The sequence below is a fragment of the Sciurus vulgaris genome (genome assembly GCF_902686455.1).
Source record: "Sciurus vulgaris genome assembly, chromosome: 2".
In the NCBI taxonomy this organism is placed as follows: domain Eukaryota; kingdom Metazoa; phylum Chordata; class Mammalia; order Rodentia; family Sciuridae; genus Sciurus; species Sciurus vulgaris.
This window is the reverse complement of record NC_136462.1, coordinates 35362276-35383141: the sequence shown is the minus strand read 5'-3', so window position 1 is coordinate 35383141 and position 20866 is coordinate 35362276. Positions and strand designations below refer to the sequence as shown.

Below are 20866 nucleotides of genomic sequence, written 5' to 3'. Positions count from 1 at the left end.
AAATTTAAAACACACACTTTATAATCCATATCCAAAGATAGTTGCCAGAAATTTGTTTGCTGAAATAGAAGTAAGGAGAGAATGAAAAGTGGGATAAAGAGGAAAAAAATAAAGTAAAATAAATCAGAGGGTCCTTATATAGAGTCATAATAATAGCATTCCCTGACCTGTAGAGTATGATTAGCCCACTGTCCTGGGAATGGAGTAAATATACTTTAGGAGAGATGACCAGAAAGTAGGTTAGTGATAAGCCAAAAAAGGTTAATTGAAGAAGAATAGAAATAAAATATTTTAAGTTTTATGATTCATAAGTGAAACACATTACATCTGGCTGTACTTTTTTGACTTTTAAAGCTTTTTGTGGAAGAAACAGGAATTTCTCCTTTTTTCCTTAGATGAAGATATCTGTAAGAAGGAAAGCAGATGTTTCTTTTCAAGTACATGTGTACACCTGACATAAGACAAAATGAGTAGTTTCTATTGAGAGCAAGCTCTGGTTATTCTTTATGTTGCTTGTTAAATTAAAATTTTTTTCTGGCAAGTATAGGTTTATAATTAAGTCATTTATCATAAGTGTTCTTTTGACTACGTCTTAAATCTGATGATATACAGAAGCAATATGTGGGTGGTTTCTTATAAGTGAGATGAATGAGTTATTTTATTGGCATTTATTATTTGCTGTGTAGGTTCTTCCTGTTTATAACAAACACTGAACACTAATTATATGTAACTGAAGGAAGGTGAAAAAGAGTCTGGGTCTTTGTCTTGAAAATAAGTTGTGAATTGTATTTTCAGCCCACCAACACTCTTGAGGAATATAATACCTAATGGAAGTCATACTCCCTTGGGATCATAATCACATTACATTATAAAGAAGGCTTCCTTTCCAGATATGGATTCCTTGTTTCCCTACCTTCAATTTCATGTATACTGCTTTTTTTCTGGTGAATTAATTTTGTTGGTTTCTGCCCTGATCCCATCCCCATTTATTTTAATGTCCAAATACTCAACATTACACTAGCACTTTATACTTATTTATTTCTCATTACAACCTGCATTATAAAGGGAAAGATTCAGAAAGATTAAGCAACTTTTCTAGGGTCAAACAGCAATAAATGGCAGAACCAGGGTTTGTAGTCAAGCCTAACTCCAAAGCCCTCACCATATTTTTCATGGACTGTATTCTACACAATTTTTATTCATATGGAATATGATATCTTCATTAGGCTTCTTAATTTTTGAGGAGGACATCTAAAGATGTAGGTACATTGAAGTGGAACCACAGAAAATCGGAATACAGATTCCTTTTAGAGATAAGAACGTTGAACCCTTTGCTGTTCAGTTGGTCAGAAATCTGCTTCTGAGAAATGGTATTTATAGAAGATTGTGAGCATGACTTGTTCTCCATTTCCCTGGTGTCTGCCTTCTAGTTTTGTCCACATTGTGACATCAGATAGCTGTGTACTTAGACTTATCTGCTTTTACTCTTTGCAAAAATCAATCAGCCTCTGGTTTTTTTTTTTTTTTTTTTTGGTGTTAAATCACTGACCTTCAACGATGGATGCTATAGGAAACAGCTAAATAAGCTAAATAAAATTCACTGTTTTCTCTGCGATTGAGGTTTGTTTGTTTGTTTGTTTTCCTATGAGTTTCTTCATTTTTTTAATATGGGCCAGTACATTGCATAAGTCATCTTGAATACAAAAATCAAAGCATCTTTAATTCTGCGAACAATTTTTTTTTAATTTTCTCTAGGTTTTTAACTGAATTATTATAATTCTTTAACTGAATTTTTATAATTATTATTTATCCTTTTTTTTTTTTTTTTTTTTTTTTTTTTTTTTGAGGAAGCCACCACACACCACATATCATACCATACCATCTTGGAGAGGACCTGGAGACAAAGTTCCTTTTAGATCTGAGGATCAGGAAATGATGATTTATCTTGCAAAAAATCATATAGTTTTTATTAATCTTATTTGTATTTTCTTCTTTACTTTGGTCACTAGAAAGCTTGGAGTCAAATTTGCAGAATATTTTTAATACCTGTGGAGGAATAAACTATATGTGTTCATAAAGCTCTCTTTACTTGAGAGTTAAATCCCATTTCTCCTAGGAAGGTCACATGTACACATTCATCTTCCTCATTTCTTTTCCCTCTTACTCTTTTTCCATTGTTTATTATAGAATTGTCTCTTGCCTAGAATTAGCAGAATTCCAGAATTGTTGAATATCAATAGAAAGAGTTATTTTTCTGAAAAGTAATTGTCTTTTAATTTGTGGGTTTTTTTTTTCCTTTTTTTTGAGATGGGGTTCCACTGTGTTGCCTAGGATGTCCTCAAATTTTGATTCGTCTATCTTAGTTTCCTGAGTGGCAAGGAAATACAGGCACAGGCTACCATGTCCTGTTCTAATTTGTATTTTTCCAAGTTCATATTTCTTAGTAAATGTATACAGTTATTTTTTATGAAAACATTTCCTTTCCCACCAAAGAAATTTAAGTTGAATATTTTTGTCTGAGGATATGAATAAGAAATTTAAAGTCTCAGAGGATGAAATAAATTTTCAGCTTGTTTTCATGAGGATAATGAATTCCCTGTCTCTTGCTCAGTATTCAGTGACATCTGTAATTGAATGTTCAGCAGGTATTTCAGACCATCTGAAACTTCACATATTGTTTTCCACCAAGTAAAGTCACGCTTACTTTCATTCCCTTTCCTTCCCCTACTCCATTTCCTGTTTTGGTGAATGGCACTACTCTGTACCTACCCACTCAGATCGTGTACATGGCAGTCATAGTAAACTCCTCTGATTGATCAGCCAATTCTTTATATTTTATCTGCTTACAGCTTTAAAGTTGACTCTTCCATTCCCATTGCTGTCATCTATTTCAAGGGCCTTGCACACAGCCTCAAGTAAGCAGGCACTAAGAATTCTTGGTTGAAGAAATAAAGAAAAGAATAAATAAATGTCATGATGAATTGTCTTAGATTCATTGCTTCTGTCTGAACTATCGCAAAAACCTATCTTCCTCTATTCTTTTGTGTGTATGTGAGCTGTGTGGTTGAACTCATGGCCTCACACATGCTATTCTGGCCTTTTCTAATCCATGTTCTATAGTGTTATCCAATGGTATTCCTAAAATGCCAATCAGATCTTGTTACTCCTCTGCTTAAAACTATCAGTGCTTCAAGAATTAATTTAGTTTAGCATCCAGGGTCTTCATGCATCCCCTAAATCTTTCTGGTCTTACTTCCCACCATTCTTCTCTACTAACCTTGTTTGATCATGTGACTGCATAACCTGATCTCCCACATGCTGTTCATTCTGCAGAACACTTCACTGCCATTTCACTGGAAGAACGTTACTGGCATCTGCCAGTCTGATTCAGATACCCTTACTCCTTGTTCTGAAAGCCCTTTGTGTACAGTCTCATGACTTGTGACATTCAGTAAATAACAGTGATTGTTTATATACAAACTGAGTGGACAGTTTGTAGGTTATATATAAGTTTGTAGGTTATAATCCAGTCTAGCCATTCATTCCTTAAATAACTGTTTATTGAATACTTATTATGTGCCAGATATTGTTTCAGAGACTGGAGAACAAAACAGTACTTGCTCAGGCATTTAAAAATAAGCAAATAGGACCAAAGATGTAGCTCAGTGGTAGAGCATATGCTTTGCATGTACAAGACCCTTGATTCTATCCCCAGCACTGGGGGGAATAAAAGATAAGAAAATAGATATACAATGCTGGGTAGCATTAAGTGTATTGAAGAAATTGAAGAGGGATAAGAAAATTCTGAAGCATACAGTCAGGGCATGTCTACAGAGGAGAAATTTGAGCAGAGAGCTGAGTGAAGTAAGAGAAGAGCTGTGTGCTTGATGGTAGTGTTGGTTAGGAAGGGTTCTGGGCAGAGAATAGCATTTTGCGTACTTTTTATGTATCAGTCTTTTGCTCTAGGGGCTCTGGAGACAGTAGTAGACAAGACTGTTAAATATCAGCATTGTTTATTATAACTACACAGTCTGTTCTTTATCCATATTATATACCATGATTCAAAAACCCTGCTCTCCTGAATTCCTTGATTTTCTGAAGTTGGCTACTCCCAGTATGGGGCAGTCCCTTTCTTCTCCCTATCTTCTTATCACTTTCTGCCCTTTTCTGTGGAGAAGAACCCAGAAATTCTTATTGGTTAGAGGTTCCTAACACAGGGAACAAATCCCCAACCTACTAATATTTAGTCATGATGCTCAGGGTGTGTGAAATTGTCATAGGTTTTCATATCTTTGAGGTTTGGCCCAGGTTGTGGATGTATATAAAATACCCTCATTGTAACTAGATATAGATATTATCAATTTCCTTTTCTCAGCCTCCCAACCCAACTTGTGACTCCAGGTAAAATAATCTTAGACCCTTTAACTTCAGTAACAAAAAAGAAATCATAATTTTGGATATTATTCTTTGTTCTGTCATCAGTGTACTATAGTTAAGTGTGCTCTGTGGCAGTTTCCAATTTGTAAGCAGGATATCCTTCCTAAGTTGTAAAAATTTATGTTCAAATAAGCTCCCATTCCTTGAAAAATAGAAGCAACAGGAATGTAGAGTCCCAAGAAAGAAAGAGAGAGAGAGAGAAAGAGGAGGGGGAAGAGAAGGAGGAAAAAATAAGAAAAAGAAAATTCCTAAGAAAACTGTGTAAATTTGTAAATTGTTGTCCTCTGGTGGCAGCTGACAGGTGGAGTGACAACTCAACCAAATAACACTAGGGCCATTGTGATGGGAGGGAACTTAATATTGTTATTGTTCCGCTTAGATGAAATACGCATGAGGCTATGCCAGTTCCTGTATCCAGTCGAGCAGAAGAGTTTTTGGTTTCTGCATTTAGAGCTGCCAAACAACTGAGGAAAACCGATTAAATCTGGAAGGTGGCAGCTCACTCGACAGGCTTCTCCAGGCACCTCTGAGGAGAATCAAAGATAAATAAATACTGCGTTTTATGAGAGGAGTATGGGGTGAGAGGGAGGACCTGGATAGGAGTTAAAATTTCAGAGGAGGAGGGAAGTTCTCCTTGACTTTCTTCCTGATCAAACTCTTGTCTTATGACTTAGTTCATGCTTGGAATAGTTTGCCCATGTAAACATGTGTGAGTTTGATGGGAAAAGAAGACAGAAGTGTGTTTCCAAAGACCTCAACTGTAGAAGGAAATGTCATCAAATAAAGAATTCCTTATTGAAAAAAACGACTTTAAAAACTATTTTTGTAAATTTTTAAAATATATTTTTAGATGTTTATAGACCTTTATTTTATTCATTTATTTATATGTGGTGCTGAGGACTGAACCCAGTGCCCCACATACGTGAGGCAAGAGCTCTACCTCTGAGCCACACCCCAGCCCTATTTTTGTAAATTTTATCTGACACTCATTTGCCTGTTGTGCATGTAAGAGCTTTGCATGTTCCACAGAGGTTTTATTTTGAGAGTCTGTACTTTTTTTCAGGAAGATTTTTGGAGTTTTAGTGTAGTCCCTGTCAGAAATTCAGTAAACTACCTTGAGGACACGGGTTACTTGGTTCCTCTTATTTACTAAGTATGGACCCTGGTCTCTCATCCATCTATTGTGCCTTACTTTTAAAAAATCTTCCTGGGACTGGGGCTGTAGCTCAGTGGCAGAACACTTAACAACCATTTATTAAGCCCTAGGTTTGACCCCAGTATCACAAAAACAGACAAACAAACTGATATGAATAATTTTTACTTGATTAACTTACCTCAAAGGGGCTATGGATATTTAATTGCCCAAAATATTTTCATAGACTCATAGAGCCTTAGAGATCATTGACCCACCCTCTACTCTTTTGCAGAGAGCAAAATGAAGCCCAGAGTGGGTAAATGGCTTGCTTGGAAGTATTCAGCTACCAAACAGGAATGCAGGAACTCCCCCAGATCTTGACCCCCTTGTTTTTTTAACTTTTCTAATACACGTCTTTTGACCTGCTTAGAGCTCAGTATTATATACAATGAAGAGTGCTATAGCAGTTTACTTTATTGACTTATAAAGAATACTTAATAAAATAATTAAGTGGGATTCCTTGTATAATTCAAAACCTTATGAGTCACCAAAATAACTTCAATCTATGTTTCCAACAAATCTTTTGTGAGGAACTAGGAAATAAACTACCATATTGAGTACAATTTGTTGTGTTTTTCTTCCTATCATTGAGCGGGAGGGTCATAAAATGAAGTGGTCCAAAGGCAAGCAACTCAAAGGTAAAAACCCAAAACAAAGATTTTCATTAGGTATAAGGTATTAGATTATGTGGTAATAATTGAAATTTTACTCTTCTTCTTCTGAATACAGTGTGGGTTGCTGTGACTATTGTTATAATGTTTTACATCTGCCTCCAGAACCTGCCATCATTTCTCATTGGCTTCAGAGTGCAAAGTCAATTTAACATGGTGTACACATTGATGTGGAAGGGGAAGGAATCGTTTGTAGGTTACATTAGAGAGACTGAATAAGAACAGGCCTTATTCCTGAGGATAAAAGAGAGGAAAACACATCGATTGCTTCGGACAGATCACGTTAGATAGGGAGCAATTTTTTCAAGAAAATTAATTTTTAAAAAGGCATCAGGATTAAATAAGCCCCCCCAAACAGAAGTGCTTTGTACATGAAAAATATATTTAATTAATCCTGTAAATGTGTATGGAGTTTTGCAGGTTAAGATATTCTGTCTCCTATTAGAAGCACTGGTTGGCATTTGTCAGTATTAGGGCTGTGGCCTGCAGGAAGGCACCTCCTGCTGTGTTTGTTTTAGGAAGTAGAGCTCACCCAGCCACAGTTTTCAGAGGGCTGAGGTAACCTCCTTCAGTGTGACACTAGTACTGTTTATGTTGGAGACAAATCCCAGAAACTCAAGGTAGCAACATATACAGAGTGAAAGAAAGAGTGTATCCGGGAGATTTTTATTTGGCATTTTTATTGCTAACAATCTACAGAAGTTTTAGTATTTAGTGCCAGACCAGGCTTAAGTGGCAGTTTTTATTTCTGTGTAATTTTTGAAAGGTTTAAAGAATCAGAAAGAGATTATATAATAGATAATGGGGAATAAAGATCCTGGCTTTTAGAGAAGTTTGCAAAGGTATGACAGAAGGCAAACAACTGCTTCTAGGCACTGTTTTGATTTTTTTTTTTTTTTTTTTTTTAAGAACTCAAGCATAGTAGGTTCTTTGAGCAATGCCATTGTTGTCTCATGTTCCTGAACACCCCACACCAATAAATAGTGTTGGGACCAATTAAAAAAACAGGTCAACTGAAAAACAAAGTACTTAGCAGATAGGCCTACAGTGACATGGTGACACAGTGTGACCCAAACCGCATTTCGAGTCTTAAAGCTCTGTTGTCTAATCTGTTCTCCTAGCAGTCATTCCATGCAACACTTTTCATCACTGTGCAGCTTCACCAAACAGCTGCTTTGGAACAGAGTTATCTCTAGACACTGTTGACATCATGTCTCTGCTCACATACCAACTGGGTGAACGTTGGCCCACATGATTCTTTTAAGTGGATTGCAGGAAATCCACCATAGGTTTCATTCACTTCTGATGAAACCAGGAACTTTCCCTCTAGAATTTCTTAATGAGATATCTGTTTATTATACAGGACACAGGTTGGGGCTTGTGAACTGTGAATTTGTAAGTGCTTACCTGAGAAAATAATAAATTCATAAGGTTTATGTTTTATTTTTATTTGCTTCTTAAGAATATAGAATATCTGTTGAGTCTGTCCAGGAGGCAGAACTGTTGTTTTAGATGAAACTAAATAAGCTCTTTTCCCCTCCTCGATGAAGTGGCACATAAAAACTTCAATGGTTTATAACTTCTTTTCTTCTAAAGAAAAGAAGGATTTTTTTTTTCCTATTGAGAAAGGTGTTCTAAGGTCTATTAGAAGATAGCAGTATCTTTAAAATCATAGAAGAAATAAATACCCAGAGCTTCAAGTGGTAAGAGTTAGGAATAGTTTTTGTAGTAATCAACTTTGGATAACTTACCAATTATCTGAGCTGCATTTTCCTGACCTGTAGAACAAGAGACTGGTAAAATTCCCCAACATGCAGTTTTTGGTTCTCTAATTACTCTGTTATACTATGACATTGGCAATAAAATAAAAATTTAGGTAAGTGCACAATTTTATTTTGTATTAAAGGAGGTGGTTCACACTTGTCAATAGTAGACTACTTTCAGTTTCTTCTGTATATGTGTGACTGATTACACTTACCTATGTATGGAAAACTTCAAGTTGTTACTAATAAACAGTGGTTTTGTTGGGGGAAAAGGACTGTGGGGCTATAAGTCAGGGAGGGAAAATTTTACATTCATTTTATACTTTTGATTTTATTTTATTTTTTGCAGTAGTAAGGATTGAACTCAGGGCCTCACACGTGCCAGGCAACTGGTTGCTTATTTAAAAAAAAAAATTCATGGATTGTTTAAAATTTTTAAAAATAGAATGATTTTATTATTTTTTTAAGGAGAAAAATAAGACTTTCAAATCAATACAGAATGCATGACAATATTTGTGATTTCATTTCAGACTCTACATATTACATTTAACCTTAAATTATTATTTGCTTTTGTTAGTATTTTGCAAAGGTCTTTTGAATCCTGTCCATCAGTTAGAGCAACGACTTTTGTTTGGTGGGATAAGCTGTCTCTGAAAGCAGAGAGGCAAACTTTAGCAATGTAAGTGACAGGATTATATAGCAGCTGCCGCCTTTTTTTTTTTTTTTTCCTCTCTCTCTCTTTTTTTTTTTTTTTTTTTTTTTTGGTCAGGATTATGTAGCTTCTAGCTTTTGAATCTTCTGAAAGGTTTTATTCTTTGTCCTGCCTGCAACAATACCTAAAATCTTCTTTTTTATTTGTGATGGTATGAATAAAATAGAGATGGAAAAAATTGATTTTTTAAACCAATTAGTAATGACTAATGTTAAGTTGAAAGTGTTTCAGAGTCTTACTCTTAAAGTAGCTCCTTCTAAATGTTTTTAGAGGATGGAACTATAGGAAATGAAAAAGCAATCAGCTGAAACATCAGAAGGCATTTTCAGAGTAACTGCACTTGAATTTTGGTTTGAGCATTAGTTTTTGTTCCATGAAGTTTTGAGAAATTATAGGAAACTAGATGTTTCTTGCCAGGCATATTTGTGGGCTCTCCCCATCTCCGCCCCCCATCACCCCGTGGTACCAGGGATTGAACCCAGGCTTGCTTTGCCACTCCGCTTCATTCCCTGCTCTTTTATATTATTTTGGGACAGGTTCTCACTAAATTGCTGGCCTTAAACTTGGGATCCTCTGCCTCAACCTCCTGAGTATCTGGAATTACAGGTGTCTGCCACTGAGCCAGGCCTCTTTTTCTTCTTTAAAAAAATAAACTGCCCATTTACATTGTCTGTGCTTATAGCTCACTTTATATCTACAAGTGACTTTCATCTATTCCTCCTTTCTGTTAAGCTCTTTCTCTACCTCTTCAGGTTGGTATTTCTATCTTTAAATGTACAAATATGTTTAATTATATTAATAAATATTCCTGGGTGAAAAGTAAAAAGACAAAAAACAAAAAACAAAACCTAAGGAAATTTACAGAAGAACCTAAAAACCATTTCGTTCTATTTTTTAAAAATTAGAGTACGGGGCTGGGGAGATAGCTCAGTTGGTAGAGGGCTTGCCTTGTAAGCACAAGGCCCTGGGCTCAATCCCAGCACCAAAAAAAAAAAAAAAAAAAAAAAAAAAAATTAGAGTACCTTTCTAGCATTATTAATATTCTATTATCATCACTATAGAGTAGGCATGGTAGTTTTTTTCTCTCTTGTTATTCTGTCCTTGAATATTACCCCGTCTGGCGCAATGTTTTCTAGTCTTTCCTGTATTGAGCAATGTTAAGAAAATAAAAGTCAATTTAAAGATGAAGTGCAATATCTGTGCCATATTGGAATTGTTAAAGTTCTCCTTTGTTCTTTTCAGATTTACAATGTTTCTCTCTAAATTTATTTATATTTCCATTCCTTTCAGAGTAGGTATACTACTGTGTGTGTGTGTGTGTGTGTGTGTATGTGTGTACACACAAATACTCTATAAATAAGCTACATCCCCAGTCCCTTTTTTTTTTTTTAATTTTGAGACAGGGTCTCACTAAGTTGCCCAGGATGGCTTCAAACTTACCATTCTCCTGCCTCTGTCTCCCAAGTAGCTGGGATTGCAGGCATTTTTCACCATGTCTAGCTCAGTTTATTTAATGCTTCATTGGAACATGATGTTATTTATGCCAGTGTCAATAATCTCATCATGACGATGATTATAATTATCTCTGCCATTTATTGAACTCTAACTTTTGCTACATTCTACTTTAGACATTTTGCTAATTCACTTAGTAACTATTCATTTTATACCCTTTAGACACAAAGCATTGATCCTAGAGGCTAGGGATATAATAATGAAAAGGACAAAGTATTGGCTTTTATGTATGTTTCTAATTTATATAATACCCTTAAGGTAGAGATTGTCTTAATTTAACACACAAGAAAGCTGAGCCTAAGAAAGAGAACAAATTTTCTAGTGTTGCATAGCCTGTGAGTGACCAAATTTTAGTTTGAACTCATTATATTTAATTCCAGTTTGAACCCTGTTGTGTCTTATTGTTTCAGCATTATTTCCTTTTTCATTAAGATGTTTATTAACATCTGGAATTGGTCTGAACACATGCACATGTAACTATGGATATAATCAAACTGACAGAAATATAGCATACAATATGAAGTTCATAAACAAATATGCCATTTTAACCTTGATGCTTCAAAAGAGCTAGAAGGGACACTAAAACCTAAAACTTTGAATGTCAAAAACACACTTTATTTAGGAATTCATTGAACCAAAAATTTTCTAAGATTTGTACAGTGAAAATTATGAAACATTGTTGAAAGAAATTAAAGAAGCTTAAATAGCTGGCTGTGGTGGCACATGCCTTTAATCCCAGTAGCTCAGGAGGCTGAGGTAGGAGGATTGCAAGTTGGAGGCCAGCCCCAGCAATTTAGCAAGACCCTGTCTCAAAATGAACAACAACAAAAAAAGGGGACTGGGGATGTGGCTCAATGGTTGAGTGCCCCTGGGTTCATTCCCTGGTTTAAAAAAAGAAATTCTAAATAAATGAAAGATGTCTCACATTTATAATTCGGTAGACTTAATATTACTAAGATAGAAATGAACTCTAAATTGACCTACAAATTTAACACAATCCCTATCAAAACCCCAAATGGTATTGAAATTCAGTGGGATCCCAAAATGTCAAAACCATCTTTTTGTTGTTGTTCTTTTACATATACATGACAGTAGAATGTATTTTGACATATCATAGAATGTATTTGGCATATCATACATGGAGTATAACTTCTCATTCTTGTGGTTTACATGATGTGGAATTTCACTGATTGTATATTCATATATGAACATAGGAAAGTCATGTCTGATTAATTCTACTTTCTTTCCTATTCTCATACCCCCTCCCTTTCCCCCATTCCCCCAGTCCAGTTCCATGAACCTTTGCTTCCCCTGACCCCATTGAGAGTCAGTATTTGCATATCAGAGAGAACATTGGGTCTTTGGTTTTTTGGAATTGGCTTATTTTACTTAGCACGATTTCATCCATTAATGGCAAATGCCATAATTTCATCTTCTTTATGACTGAGTAAAGTTCCATTGTGTATATATACCACTTTTTCTTTACCCATCCATTGATTGAAGGGCATCTGGGTTTATTCCACAGGTTAGCTATTGTGAATTGAGTTGCTATGAACATTGATGGGGCTATGTCACTGTAGTATGCCAATTTTAAGTGGGATAACTGGATCAAATGGTGGGTTCATTCCAGGTTTTCTGAGGAATCTCCATACTGCTTTCCAGAGTGGTTGCACCAATTTGTATTCCCACCAGCAATGTATGAGTGAATCTTTTCCCCCACATCCTTACCAATATTTATTGTGATTTGTATTCTAGATAATTGCCATTCTGACTGGAGTGAGTTGAAATTTCAGTGTAGTTTTAATTTGTATTTCTCTAGTTGCTAGTGATGGTGAACATTTTTCACATATTTGTTGTCCTTTCGTATTTTTGTGAAGTGTCTGTTCAGTTCCTTTGCCCAATTGTTGATTAGGTTATTTGGGGATTTTTTTGGCGTTAAGTTTTTTGAATTCTTTATATATCCTGGAGATTAATATTCTACCTGAAGTGCAGGTGGCAAAGATTTTCTCCCATTCTGTAGGCTCTCTCTTCTTGTTCTTGATTGTTTCCTTTGCTGTAAAGAAGCTTTTTAGTTTGGTACAATCTCATTTATTGATTCTTGATTTTTCTTCTTTCACTTTAGGAGTCCTGTTGAGGAATTCAGTTTCTAAGCTGACATGATGGAGATTTGGGCCTACTTTTTCTTCTAGTAGGCACAAGATCTCTGGTTTAATGCCTAGGTCCTTGATCCACATAGAGTTGAGTTTTGTGCAGGGTAAAAGATAGGGGTCTAATTTCATTTTATTGCTTTTGAATTTCCAGCATTTCCAGCACCATTTGTTGAAGAGGTTATCTTTTCTCTAATGTATGTTTATGGTGCCTTTAACTACTCTGAGATAACTGTATTTATGTGTGTTTGTTTCTGTGTCTTCTATTCTCTGTATCATTGGTCTTCATATCTGTTTTGGTGACAATGCCATACTGTTTTTGTTATTATAGCTCTGTAGTATAATTTAAGGTCTGGTATTGTGATGCCTCCTGCTTTACTTTTCTTGCTAAGCATTGCTTTGGCTATTTTGGGCCTCTTATTTTTCCAAATGAATCTCATGACAGCTTTTTCTATTTCTATGAAGAACATCATTGAACCTTAATAAGGATTGCATTAAATCTGTATAGTGCTTTTGGTAGGAAAAAGAGAATAAAGTGGGAGGACTCACATTTTCCAATTTCAGAATGTACCACAGAGCTGCAATAATCCAGACAGTGTGCTATCAGCATGGGATAAAAATAAGATCAATGAATTAGAATTATGGGTGAGAAGTAAATGCTTTCATTTATGGACAATCAGTTTTTGATGAGGGTGCCAAGATCATTCAATGGGGCAAAGAGCAGTCTCTTCAATAAATAATATTGGGTGAATTGAAGAGCTGCATGCAAAAGAATAAAGTTAAACTCCCACTTCACATCAAATTCCACATGGACCAGACACCTGAACACGAGATGTAAAACTGGGCTGGGGCTGGGGCTGTGACTCAGTGGTGGACCCTCACGTAGCCTGTGTGAGACCCTGGGTTCAATCCCCAACATCACATAAAATAAAATAAAGGTACTGTGTCCTCCTACAATTAAAACAAAATATTAAAAAATAAAACTGTAAAACTGTTAGAAGAAAGTATAGGTATAACTCATTATGACTTGAACTAGATAATGGTTTCTTAGCTATGACACCAAAAGCAACCAAAGTAAAAATAAATAAATTAGACTTCATCAAAATTAACTTTTGTGTTTCATAGTGCCCCATAAAGACACTGAAAGACTATTCATAGAATGGAAGAAAGTAGTTGCAAATCTCGTATCTGATAAGGGTCTAGTATCCAGAAAATAGAAATAATTCTTATAATACAAAAATGAAAAGACAAATAGCCCAATGGAAGACAGGTAAATAATTTGAGTAGACATTTAAAAAAAAAAAATATAGAACTAGCCAATAAACACATGAAAAGATATTCAATAGCATTAACCATTGGCAGAATACAAATCAAGACCACATAAGATACTACTTTTCACCACTAGGATGGTTATAATAAAAAAGACAAACAGTAACAAACATTGGTGGGGATACACAGCAACTGGAACCCTCATGAGTTGCTGGTGGGAATGCAAAATGGTACAGCCACTTTGGAAAAGCTTAGTATTCTTCCAGAAGTTACGGTGAGTTTACTGTGCAACCCAGCAACTTCATACCCAAGTAGATGCCCAGGAGAATTGAAAACATGTCCACACAAAAACTCACACATAGTCATAGAAGTGTTATTCATCATAACCAAAATATAGAAACCACCCAAAGGTCTGTCATCTGATGAATGAAGCAAGGAAGCGTGGTAGATCTGTACAATAGAATATTATATAGTGATGAAAGGAGTATAGTGCTGTTTCATGTTTTAACATGAATGAATGTTAAGTGAAAAGGCTAATCACTCCTACATATTGCATAATTCCATCTATATGAAATATTCAGAATAAGCCAATTTATGGAAATAGAAAATAGGTTAGTGATTGCCAGGACTTGGAGAGAGGGAGGGATGGGAGTAACTTACAAATGGATATGGGGTTTCTTTTTAGGGAAATGAAAATGTTCTGGAATTAGATACTGGTGATGGTTACAAATGTCTATGTGTATATTCAAAAACATTGACTTATATACTTTAAAAGGGTGAATTTTATGTTATGTTATTATATCTCATTAAAAAGTGGATGTATTTAAAAACACCTATTACTTTGAGGGTTTAGATTCAGTATACCACTTCAATTATCTGTGTGTGAATTATTTCACTTCAAGTACAATATAATCTGGACCTTTATTGTCTATGAGGACCTATAATTTTCTTTATTTTTATCTTTTTTAAATTGCCTTACTTTACACCAGCTAGCCTTGTTAAATACAGGAAAAAACTGATTCAGAACAATATGATGTCATATTTCCTTCTTGATCTCTTTTTTAAAAATTGTAATATTATATTAATTTTCAAAGCAAGAGTGGCATATTGTTGTAATTACATCATTTGGGAATGTGTTTATTTTCAAGTGTACAGATTTGATTTAGAAACTGCTTTTCCTGCATTTTTTGTTATTCATGGCACTCGATGACCACACATTTGAAATGCTCCTGGCCAGAGCACAAAAGTCTTGGGGGGGTCAGTGTAGAAATGATTCATGGTTTGATAAAATGCAGGCAGGTCGAATATGACTTTTATAATGTGACTGTGAGCCCAGCTTACAGTTTGAATTTGTACATGCCTTTTTCTTTTGTAAACATAAGATTCAAGTAAGTTTTATTTCTTGAGTGTTCTGGCGCGGTGCTAGTGAGAAGTATGAGCGTCCTCCCCAAAGTATTATATAACAGGAAGCAAAGTTTTCTGAGGGAATTAAGGAGCTCAGTAGAAAGAGAAGATAAAATCTTTGCGAGGAGATGGGTCTTTTCTATTGGCATCCCCAGTGCATTTCCCCAGGGGCGTGACTGGAGCTCCTCTGCTATTGTTACTTCTTATTCAGGACTTGAAAAAGAAACCAGTTATTTGGGGCCTGGAGCAGAGACAACAAAGAGCTGTGTTTCTGGATGTGGTGTTTGGCCCAGGCGTTCTTGTTAGTGATGGAAATGTGGGGCTGAAGGGGAAAGAGTGGGCAGCAGGACTTGATAACACAAGGCATGGTAACACTAACTCCATTTCCAGTCTCCCTTTCAAAATAGATGAGGTTTTAACCTCTTTTTTTAAAAAATATATTTTTAGTTTAGATGTACATGATATTTATTTGTTTTTTATGTGGTGCTGAGAATTGAACCCAGGACCTCACATGTGGTAGGCAAGCACTCTACCACTGAGCCACAACCCCAGCCCAGGTTTTAGTCCCTTAAAAAAAGTGGGTGCTGAGTATCCCTGCAGCCAATACCTGCCAAGTTCTTGTCATGCTTGGAGAGAAGTCTTTAGCAGAGCTTTAGTTTCCGGCCACATTTTAACAGTTAATTTGAATTGTGAACACATGGGTTCTACTCTCAAGCAACCTTTCCTGTTTGCCTCTTGGTCATTCAAGTGACAGAAACCTTCAATTTGGCTCCCTTAATCCTTGACTAACCTAGTTGTTGCTTCCAGTGGCCTCATGGTGAGATAACATATTTTGAATAATTTTTATCTTCTAATCTTCAAAACAGTTTTGAACCTAGATGAATAGGTAATCCATTTTACTTAAACCACAATAGATTATTCAATTTTTAAATGTGGTGGGAATGGGTATCTTAAAAAATGGCTATTTATTCATGTGAGTTTCTAAAAACAATATAGTTTAATGCTGAAGAATATTTTATTTAATTTTTAATTTTTTTATTTGTTTTTTTTTTAGTTACACCTGACAGTAGAGTGTATTTTGACATATTTATACAAACATAGAGTATGTCTTATTCTAATTAGGATCCCAGTCTTGTGGATATACATGATATTGAGATTCACTGTGGTGTATTTATATACATACACTGGAAAGTTATGTCAGATTATTCCACTGTCTTTCCTATTCCTATCCCCTATCCTATCGTATTCCTATAAAATTGTGGTTTAAAATTTTTTTCATTACTTCTCTTTGACAGGGTTAATTCAGTTTTCTCATTTGTTTTTTCCTAGTATGTCACTATATTCACCCTGTATGAAGTAAGCCATTCTTTTCTACTTTCCTCTGAGTAGGGAAAAATCTTTGGCCAAATGACTCCATAGTCACCCTTGTTATATCTTACTTGAGTTTAAGTTGTGGCTGCACTGAACGTAGAAAGATCACAAAGAGAACTGGTTTTATTGCCTGCTGAGACCCTAGGCCCACATTCCGTTATAGTTCATAACTAGATATCTGCCATTTCCAAAGACCTTCACATTGAGGAACTATTGAGGAACTGAAAAATCAAGTTTAGCCTATCTTCCATGAAAGGTGAAAATTTAAGATAGGGACTAAGCTGTCTACAAGGGACAGCACAGGTCTACGTTTGATACACCCTGTGGCATTCAAGATCATGGTGGGCTAGAATTGAGGGAGAGTATGGAGAGCAAAGAGTGGGAAGAAGTAGAGGGTGAGTGACACTGTGATGAAGAGACTGAAAGGTGTTCATACTGTTTCACAATCTCTTCTTCTTACCATTATTACTAATGTAAAGGAACAAAATAGAACATCCTCCCTTTCTCAGGTCTTGCTCAAGCTTGTTTCCTGCATTGCATGGAAGAGAAGCAGGGAGGGAGCAAAGTGGCATTGCTTATTTTAGTTTTATTTATTTTTTTTAGGTTTTTGGATCCAAAAATTTTTTTTCTTTTTAAGGAATTTCACACACACACACACACACACACACACACACACCCACACTTTTAGTTGTAGGTTAACACAATACCTTTATTTTATTTTTATGTGGGGTTGAGGATCAAACCCAGGGCCTCATGCGTGCTAGGTGAGCGCTCTGCCACTGAGCCACAACCCCAGCCCCATGGATCCAAAGTCTTATTAGTGAAACTTTTGGTTTTTGTGAACAGAAGTGGAAATAATTTTTAGTATTTATTGAACATAAGAACCGTGACAACCCTTTAAGAACATTATTTAATCTATACAACTCTATTATTTAAGTATTTATGAATTAATTAATATATGTAAGACACTTAGAATAGTGGCTGACATATAATAAGCACCCAAGAAATGTTATTGCTAATACTCATTTTGAAGAGAAGTGAACTGTACCTTAGAGTGGCATTAGTAGAATTTGCATACATGGTTATTGAACCATAAAGTCCATAATCCTAAACTGTTGTGCAATATTATGTCTCTTTCCTTCAAGAACTCCGTTTCCTTTAGCAAATATCTTCCCTGTTACTCTCCTGTGTATGTACTCTAGAATTAAACTGGTTTTTAAATTCTGTCATCTGACTTGTTCTTGTTTGTGAGTCCTAAATCTGTTTTTTCCCCCTGCACTTATCTCTAGGGAAGTTTATTTTTCAAATTATCAAGGTCTGGACCAAATTTATTTAGTGAGAATGTGGAATTTTTCTTACAAGATTTTAAAAAGACAAGTAAGATAATTACATGAAAGGATCTGTTTAGGCTCTTTTTGCATGGTAGGGGGTAGAACAAATAACCTTTGGATCATTTCCACTTGTATAACTCACCATTTCGGCAGGACAGCAACATTTCAGACCAAAGTTCAACTTTTTTTATTATTAAATTCTTTTATTGTCACCAGGAAACTAGAGAAAATGAATTCTTCACAGTATGTTTGTGCATGCAACTTGAAACGGCTTGCACACTAAATGAAATTAAATGAAAGGCAGCTGTTTGGGAAAGAGCTGTCAGAAACTGATTGGGTTTTGTTAGAGGAGAATAGGGGATAGGAATACATTTTCAGAAACAGAATATCAGTGGTTGAAAAAGCAAGCAAATTTACATACACAAAAACTTATGTGGTTGTGCTATTGCATGTCTTTTCAATTCATCCATCTTAAATTATTATTTGCTCTTGGTGAGTAGGTGTCTGCTTTCAAGTCTTTTCACATATCAAACCTGTGGCAGTTCTTTCTGTTCTGAGATGAAAATACAGCACAACCTCACTACAATGCCATCCTAAGTACTTTGGTTTTGGTTAATCTAAAAATCTAGTAATGTTCACCAAACCACTTCCTTTACCCAGTACTTCCGTTCCTGCCAAAATATATCCAAGGAAGGACCACGTTGGGCAGCTTGCCAGAGGTGCCACCCAGGTCTTCTGAAATGGCTGCCAGCAAGAAGGGCGCAATTACATCCCATAACAAACTCAATGTAGATGGTCATCTGTAGTGATATGTATTATATTATTAAGCCTTGGATTTGTGATTGTACTTTGTGTTTCCCAGCCCTCAGGTTACATTACCTGTGTGTTCCTCCTGCTGACCTCCCTCTCCACCTTGTTGCCCATTGTCTGGTCATTGTACCTATGGTTTACTACAGGCCCTTCTGCTGATCAGAAGCTTCACTGTCCTGTCTTCTAACCCCGCTGCTGGCGGGTAGCTCATAGCAGGATCTCTGCCAGCTCTTCCAGCAGTAAGTATGGTATGATATGTAGAGCTGCTTTTAAAGGAATTTTTTAAAGAGTCTTTTGGGGGTCTACTATTGAAGCATAACCTATCCACAACATAACCTCATCCAGGAAATTCAGTTAACACTCAGAGTTAGGAATCCTAGTATAATGTTGCACTCATACGGGTTTAGTCTCTGGAGCCTCACCTTATACTGAATTGTTTTCAAGTCCACTGAACAATGCTCATTCCTAATTCACTGGGGCCTAATCTTAACTGCTTGACTTTGAGAGCTTGCTTGCTATCTCCTCAGTACCTTTTTATTTTTTATAATTTAGAATACAAATCCACATTCCCTCCTTTAACTGACATTAGAAGTCACATTTTTAGCTCCTATTCTCCTCCATACTTTTACCTTGTCACAACGTGAACCCTGTCATGGCTCTTTAAGGGTCTGAACTCAGGTCTCCAGTACATTGGCAGATGCAACAGATCTAGTCTTTTAAGCCAAACACACGGGCACATTTTCAAATCGAGGCAAAGGAAACTCCTGGGAATCTTTTAGTTCCCCATTTATAAAACTATTTGAAAATAAGAACAAAAGATTGAAATGTCAGCAGTTCCTAATTTAGACCCAGCCTTTTATTTTTTTTTTTCACTTTTTAAAATTTTGATTCATTGTACACAAATGGGGTACAACTATTGTTTCTCTGGTTGTACATGAAGTAGTCATACCTTTTGTGTAACCATACCTGTACATAGGGTAATCATGTCTGTCTCATTCTATTATCTTTTCTTTCCCCCGTACTCTCCCTCCATCATTTCCCTCTACAAAATCCATCCTTCTTCCATTCTTCCCTTACTTCCTCCCCAACCCCATTATGTATCATCATCCACTTATCAGAAAAATCATTCAGCCTTTGGTTTTTTGGGACTTATTTCACTTCTCTAACTCTACCCATTTTCCTGCAAATGCCATAATTTCATTCTTCTTTATGACTGAATAATATTACATTGTGTGTATATACCACAGTTTCTTTATCCATTCATCTATTGAAGGGCTTCTAAGTTGGTTCCACAATCTAGCTATTGTGAATTGAGCTGCTATAAACATTGATGTAGCTTTGTCACTGTAGTATGCTGATTTTAAGTCCTTTGGGTATAGACCAAGTAGACCTAGTCTTTTATCTACCCAGAACGGTGCTATTGCTTGTCCCCCCGCCCACTTTTCTGATACGATTGACATATAATCTGTATGAGTAATGATCTGCAATCCTGCTGGTTGCAGTACACTCCTGCACTCAGTACCACTTCCCCAAAGTGAGTGGACAGGCAGGTTAGAGGCACCAGCATTTCCCCACTTAAAAGACATTTACTGAAGTAGATGCCATTACTGAAAGTAAGCTGCGGATTTAACTACTGATTGTATTGGTACAAATATTGCTTCTCAGTTCTGAAACTTCTTCTGGTAACTTCTCTGAATGCTTCCTTTCCTGTTCTTGTTTTAGCTCCACAGTATATAGATACCAAAGATAGTCTTAATAATCAGATTGTTCCAAGGTACTTATCCACACCTCATGGAAATGTGGAGTATTCTACTTCTTATTTCCGTTGCATCACACCAAGACTTAAGTCATCAGCCCTGTTCCATTGTCACCTAGATATTTAAATGTCTGTATCACTTTACCTTATCTATTCTGACCCAGCCTCCTTTCTCATTCATCAAAAACAAAAACAACAACGAAACATTTTTTGAGCACTTGTAATGTTCTGGGCACTGTGCTAGGACTGATGTCAGAATGAATGGTGAGCCACATCCCCTGTTCTTGAGGAGCTTATGGTCTGTTGAGTTGTGAGGAAAGTTTTTCTGAATGTTGATTTGATGATTACCTGCTATTAATGGCATTTATGTCAATAATAGGCCATAATGATTTGTTTCTCTCCTTCACCCTACCAATGTAATTGTTTATCTCCTTCACAAATATGATCAACCCTTTTGTCTACTTGGCCTAAGATGAGAAGGCAAAGTG

At 35.9% G+C, this 20866-nt stretch overlaps 1 protein-coding gene and 1 long non-coding RNA gene across 7 annotated transcripts in view; both read left to right on the top strand.

Moving 5' to 3' along the window:
- The window catches only part of RAD51B (RAD51 paralog B), a 642577-nt gene that overhangs the window by 246222 nt on the left and 375489 nt on the right, over positions 1–20866 (top strand). The gene's annotated exons all lie outside the window — the stretch shown is intronic.
- Positions 1891–5878, top strand: LOC306654052. Its single transcript, XR_013761873.1, has 2 exons — positions 1891–5144; positions 5467–5878. It is a non-coding gene; the product is annotated as an uncharacterized lncRNA (long non-coding RNA).